At 31.5% G+C, this 7,500-nt stretch overlaps 1 protein-coding gene across 1 annotated transcript in view; it reads left to right on the top strand.

Annotated features, from left to right (window-relative positions):
- LOC137651889 (uncharacterized) overlaps positions 1 to 7,500 on the top strand; it is a 531,410-nt gene that overhangs the window by 382,498 nt on the left and 141,412 nt on the right. The window lies entirely within an intron of this gene.

Below are 7,500 nucleotides of genomic sequence, written 5' to 3'. Positions count from 1 at the left end.
ATATATATATATACATATATATATATATATATATATAAACATATATATATATTCATATATATAAATATATATATATATTCATATTTATATATATATATATACATATATATATATATATATATATATATAACACGTCCATTCACATGTTCACACCCAGAACAACCTTCGTACCTAAAGGAGTCTTATCAAATCACCGTAGGATATCCGAAATTTGTGAGACCTCTCTCTCTCTCTCTCTCTCTCTCTCTCTCTCTCTCTCTCTAAGAACTCACTCCATTACGAGACCCAGAAGCATCCTGCCACCTCTACCTCTTTTCTTCTTCCCTTCTTATCGAATACCAACAAAGGACGCCAAAAAGGATTCAGCCGAGGGAGATATATATATATTTTGTCTTTGGCCCAAAAGAAGAAGAGGACGAAAAGAAGATGCATCTTGAGTGGAGGGATGGTGGAGGGAAGGAGGAGGGAAGGTGGGGGGAATGCGTGGAGAGGGAGGAGAAAAGTAACAGCTCTTTTGAACCGGCGTAGGATGGGAGTTCCTATTTTCTTATTTAATTCCAGGAGAAAAGGTTCCAACCGAATCCTATGCATCAAATATCAACATTTTTCTCCCTTCGGTTTTGGTTCCGAACATTTTTGTTCGTATTTTCTTTCTTGTTCTGGAGAGACTGCCAGGCGACGGCCAGATGCTTTTGAGATGGAAAATGGATGATGGAGGCTTTGCGAAAGTATGTAGCAGGATCTCAAGAAAATAGTCATATATATATATATATATATATATAATATATATAATATATATATATATATATACATATATATATATATATATATATACATATATACATATATATATACACACATAAATGTATGATGTATAATATATATATATATATATATATATTTATAAAATATATATATATATATATATATATAGTTTAGTCTGTGTAAATAGAGTGCAGAGACAAGTAAAGGCTGTACAAAGAGAGAGAGAGAGAGAGAGAGAGAGAGAGAGAGAGATTTCATAAATAGAGTAAGGAAGGGAGAAGAGCTGATGAATACAAATAGATCAAAAGAGAGAGAGAGAGAGAGAGAGAGAGAGAGAGAGAGAGAGACGCCTAGTTATAATTCATTGAATATTAAACTTGGGGGGGGGGGAGAGAGAGAGAGAGAGAGAGAGAGAGAGAGAGAGAGAGAGAACTAGCGTAGGAAAGAGACTAGCAAATAAATATAAATAAATAAGACAAACACATAATTATAATTCATTGACTATGAAACTTGAGAGAGAGAGAGAGAGAGAGAGAGAGAGAGAGAGAGAGAGAGAGGCTTCAGGAAAGTATGTTACAATATCTTATAAAAGTTCTCTTTTTAAAAAAGTAAAACTTCCAGAGCAAGACGAAATGTATATATAGCAGAGTAAGGCTATTTTAGTTCAAGCACATGAAATAAAAAAGGAAAATAAGATAAAGAAGGGATAGAATTTGTTCGAGAGGAACCGTAATACTTCACACACCATCGGGTTTTGTCGTCGATTTCAAAGACCTTCGCGAATAAGGTGCATTCTTTTTTTTATCGTTCCCTCTTCTTCGCCGCTTGCTAGATTGCATGCTTCATGCACGTCGCATTGAACGGAACCAGATCCCGATTCTCAAAAGCGGTATTGATGGAACCGGGTGACATGACAGGGAAGTATTGACATTGCATTGCAATGAATCTCTGTGCTCGTGTGTGCTTGAAGGCAAAGGGAAAACCGACGAGTCAGGGTAATTGAAGCAAGATTATAAAACAATATACGATCTCCTCTTTGAAACATAGTACGACAGAGAGAGAGAGAGAGAGAGAGAGAGAGAGAGAGAGAGAGGCAGGCTTCAGGAAAGTAAGGAAGAGAGACTAGCCGATGAATATCAATAAATAAAAAGCTATTCATAATTCATTGATTATGAAACAGAGAGGGAGAGAGAGAGAGAGAGAGAGAGAGAGAGAGAGAGAGAGATTACTAGCGTAAGCAAGAGAGAATAGCTGATGAATATAAATAAATAAAGAGAGAGTCAGACACATTCAAAATTCATTAACTATGAAACTTGAGAGAGAGAGAGAGAGAGAGAGAGAGAGAGAGAGAGAGAGAGAGAAAACTTCATAAATAGCGTAAGGAAGAGTGAAAAGCTGATGAATATAAATAGATCAAATGAAAGACAGATCAACGCCTAGTTATAATTCATTGAATATTAAACTTGGTGAGAGAGAGAGAGAGAATTTCTATATCACAATTTGGCTTATTTCATTAAAAAAACAAGCCTTTATTTCCCCACAAAAACTAATTACTTAATTATCTTTTCTTCAACTGAATACTGCGAATTGTGTTAATTCGGTGCAAAATTTAGGTTACGGAATTTGCACGCTATAATCATCTTATTTTCTGCGCATGGTCATAAGTAAAATAATCTTTAAAAAAAAAACATTAGTGCTTATTCTTAATATGAAAAGATGTTTTGCAGTCAAGTACAGTTAAAAAACAAGAGGGGAACTCAGTAGAGCGCATTTTACAATAGTCTTCATTTCATCTTATATGGTTCTAACAATAGGAAAAGATTAATATATATATATATATATATATATACATATATATATACGTATACATATACATATATATATACATACATAAATACATACATACATACATACATATACATACATACATATATATATATATATATATATATACATACATATATATACACACACATATATATATATAAATATATATATATATGTATATACATATATATATATTTATATATATATACACACATATATATAAACATATAATATATATATATATATATATATATAAACATATACATATACATATATATCTATCTATACATATATACATACATACATATACATATATATACATATATGTATAGATATATATGCATAGATATATATATATATATATATATATGCATAGATATATATATATATATATATAGATATATATACACCCACATATATATATATATATATTATATATATGTATATATATATATATATATATATACACTAAAATAAAAATGGAAAAAAATCAATTTCTCGCCTGTCACATAATTTGCTTCATTTCACGGCAATGAAAAAAATCAAATTATCGTGTCTCATAAATTAGCAATTTAACAAACTATCATTAGGCAGACTTACTTTATCATTCTAGCCGATTGGATTTGTGATCGCGACTCCATTAGCTTCGAGTCCTGAGCGACCATCTCTCACCTCTAATTACTTCTGGGTCGGAGTCTGCTCGAGAACCTATAAAGTACCCAGATATATTAAAGAGTAGTCAAGCTTAATTTCATCCCAATTATTTATAAAGTATATCAAATTACTCTTCTGCGTTTACATTATTTATGAAACAGGACTACAACATGCTAATTTAAAGGCCGCTCATGAATGGCAGAGGCAAGGGACAGTGAACGTGCACAGGAAACTGCCCACTTCTTTATGAATTATATTTAATTAATCTTCTCCGTTCACTATTATTTGTGAAACAAGAATAAAACATGCTGGTTTAAAGGTTTAAAGGCCGCTCATGAATGGCAGAGGCAAGAGGGAAGGGGCAGTGAAAACGCCCTTGCAGGAAACTGCACACATATTCATAAAGTATATTTAATTACTCTTCTGCATTCCCTATCATTTATTAAACAGGAATACAACATGTTAGTTTAAAGGTTTGAAGGTCGCTCATGACTGGCAGAGGCAAGAGAGAGTGAAAATGCCCTTGCAGGACACTGCCCACATTTTTATAAAACATATTTAATTACTCTGCGTCTTCTCTTATTTATGAAACAGGAATAAAACATGCTGGTTTAAAGGTTTAAAGATCGCTCATGAATGGCAGAGGCAAGTGACACTGCCCTAGAGAATGATTATATATCCATATGATCAATGCCCAAGCCCACTCTCCACCTAGAACCAGGGAGAGCCAGGCAATGGCTGCTGGTGACACAATAGGTAGACCTATAGGCTCCCCTAAACAACTTCATCCTTAGCTTACAAGGATGGTGAGGCTGCAGACACTACAAAAAAACTATGGAGCATGAGCGGGTCTTGAACCCCAGTCCAGCAGATCGCTAGGCAGAATCGTTTCCAATAGTCTACCACGTAGAATACGACTATCAATGCGTGATGATCTGCATAAATAGTAAACGGTAGAAAGGAAACTAAAGAATAAAGATTAACAGTAGTAGGAGTCAGTTACTCTTTATCTTCTTCTCTCGGGTGAGAACTCGTTTCTTATAAATTATTGGCAGGGCATAATTGTTTCTCTGCAAACTATATTCTGCACCAGTGACAGAATCTCATATTAATCAAACACTTTCTCATTTTCTGAGAGAGAGAGAGAGAGAGAGAGAGAGAGAGAGAGAGAGAGATCCACAAAACCTTTATATTATTACCATTCCATGAGAGAGAGAGAGAGAGAGAGAGAGAGAGAGAGAGAGAGAGAGAGAATTTCCCCAAAATCTTCATGTTATCACCGCTATTCTATTACCAAGCAGTCATGTGAATCAACATTCTATTTAAAAGTCACTCTATCTTTTATGTTTATATAACCCGACTCTTTGCCTTTGCATATAAAACAAAATTTAACGTAAGATGAGGACTATTCTACAAGCAATACTTGGTAAAAGTTACTTTCTTCTTATACATTTTATAGTTATTGAATTATTGTTGTTTAATTCGTAAATTTACCTAACAAAATACAACGTAAGATTAGGACTATTCTGCATGGAATGCTTGGTAAAAGTTATTTCTATCTTATACATTTTATAGTTATTAAATTCTTGTTTTTAAATCGCAAATTTACCTTACAAAATTCAACGTAAGATATGATTATTCTACATGCAATACATGGCAAAAGTTATTTCTTTCGTATACATTTTATAGTTATTGAATTCTAATTACTTAAATCGCAAATTTACCAAACAAAATTCAACGTAAGAGGAGGACTATTCTGCATGGAATGCTTGGCAAAAGTTATTTCTATCTTATACATTTTATAGTTATTGAATTATTGTTGTTTAAATCTCAAATTTACCAAACAAAATTCAACGTGAGATGAGGACTATTCTACATGGAATGCTTGGTAAAAGCTATTTCTATCTTATACATTTTATAGTTATTGAATTCTTGTTGTTTGAAGCGTAAATTTACCCTCCAAAAAATCACCGTAAGATGAGGATTATTATACAAGCAACACTTGGCAAAATTTATTTTTATCTTATACATTTTATAGCTATTGAATTATTGTTGTTTAAATCTCAAATTTACCTAATAAAATTCAACGTAAGATGAGGATTATTATACAAGCAATACCTGGTAAAAATTACTTTCATCTTATACATTTTATAACTATTGAATTATTGTTGTTTAAATCGCATATTTACCAAACAAAATTCTACATAAGATGAGGACTATTCTATATGCAATACTTGGTAAAAGTTATTTTTATCTTATACATTTTATAATTATTGAATTCTCAATGCTTAAATAATAAATTTCATTTTGAAGAACAAAAGAGTATCAAGTCATGAATTTCTCGTTTGAAAACTATTTTCCAACGCATTTGTTTGTTTATTGAATTCTCTTTTAATCTGATTGGTCAACGGTTTCAGTATCTATTAAACCTAAACTGTTCGATGCGATGTTGATTCGCTAAAACGATAACAAAAGTGATTTAACTAACTTTATACATAGTGAATCCATACACCATCAACTTATCATCTCTATATAATAAAAAGCGACATGTATGGATACATACTGTGTGTATATATATATATATATATATATATATATATAATTTCAATCTCTCCCTATCCCTGGGTTAGGAGAGAGAGTAGTAGTAGTATTAGTAGTAGTAGTTAGAAAAGAGGGAGGGGGTAGGATGAGATTAATCTGTGCGCATGCGTGTGTGTGCATAGCCTACCTATCTAAATATACAGACGTCATCTTTACGGGTTCGTGTAGTACACTAGTAATGAATAATTTCCTAGAAACTGTGAGTCATTAAACACATATCTATATTACGCTCAATCCATTCCTTCCTTCGCCTATTCAAATACCTTATATTAAAGCATCGATGCCAAAAAAAATAAATGAGTCCATCAACCTATCAGTCTCTCCATCCCTCAGCCAAAATGGAAACGCGTCCATTAAAAAAAACGGCGAAGGAGAAAGAGTTTTAAAATCTTTCCCCCAGCCATCCCTTAATACCGGTCATCCAAGGAAGCAATAATTCTAGTTTACGGTGTCTGCAGCCTAGATGCCCTAATAAAGATGGGGAATTTTACCCTTGGGGGTCGTTCTCTTCACTAAGAGAGTGAGTGAGGATGTTTTAATTTTTCCCTTCCTACGACCTCCTCCATAACAAACAGCCAGATGTGGAGTTCTGGGGACGAGGAGCGTCGCCAGGGAACTTTACACATGCGATCAGGGTGTGCGTGTATCTACACATAATATCAGAGTTCGTGATATATGTATATATATATATATATGTATGTATGTATATATATATATATATATATAAGTGTATGTGTATATATATACAGTATATATATATATATATATATAAGTGTATGTGTATATATATACAGTATATATATATATATATATATACATACATACATGCATACATACATATATATATATATATATATATACATACATATATATATACATACATACAGTATGTATATACACACTATATATATACACATACAGTATGTATATACACACTATATATATACATATATATATATATATATATATACACCTATATATAGTGTATATATACTGTATATATATGTGTATATATATAAATATATATATATATAAATATACATATATATATATAAATAAATTTATGTATATATATATATATACAGTATATATACAGTATGTATATATATATATATATATATATAGTGTGTATATACATACAGTATGTATATACACACTATATATATATATATATATATATATCCTTAGATTATATAGGTCATACGGTCGTACATGAATTGCACCACACCATGTGAAAAGAATCCATAATAAATATAATATTTATAATAATTAAAATATTTAAATTTAAGACTATGATTAAAATGATTGAAATAATCAAAATTATGGATCATTTTTATTATAAAAAATACTAAATCATTTTTAAAAAATCATTATTTCAACAATTTTATGCGAGTGTGTAAAGCCATTTGCCTATCATGGGGACCATCCAAAGTATATTCAAAACCATATCCATGGCCACATTCATGTTTAAAATGCTGATTCGAGAATGATCTCACCAACAGTTTATCGAGCCCCAAAAAGGTGCTTCTTTAGCAATCTCATTTCACTTGCTCTATCCACCCTTTATAGGGACTAGTCTCTTTCCTCACTGTGATTAATCTTCTGAAATTCCAAGTAAATTTGCTTTCATTTCATTCTTCTTGACTTCTTTTC

Source organism: Palaemon carinicauda, chromosome 13 (assembly GCF_036898095.1).
Source record: "Palaemon carinicauda isolate YSFRI2023 chromosome 13, ASM3689809v2, whole genome shotgun sequence".
Classification (NCBI taxonomy): Eukaryota; Metazoa; Arthropoda; class Malacostraca; order Decapoda; family Palaemonidae; genus Palaemon; species Palaemon carinicauda.
The sequence above is the reverse complement of the archived record's forward strand: the minus strand, read 5'-3'. Positions and strand labels throughout refer to the sequence as shown.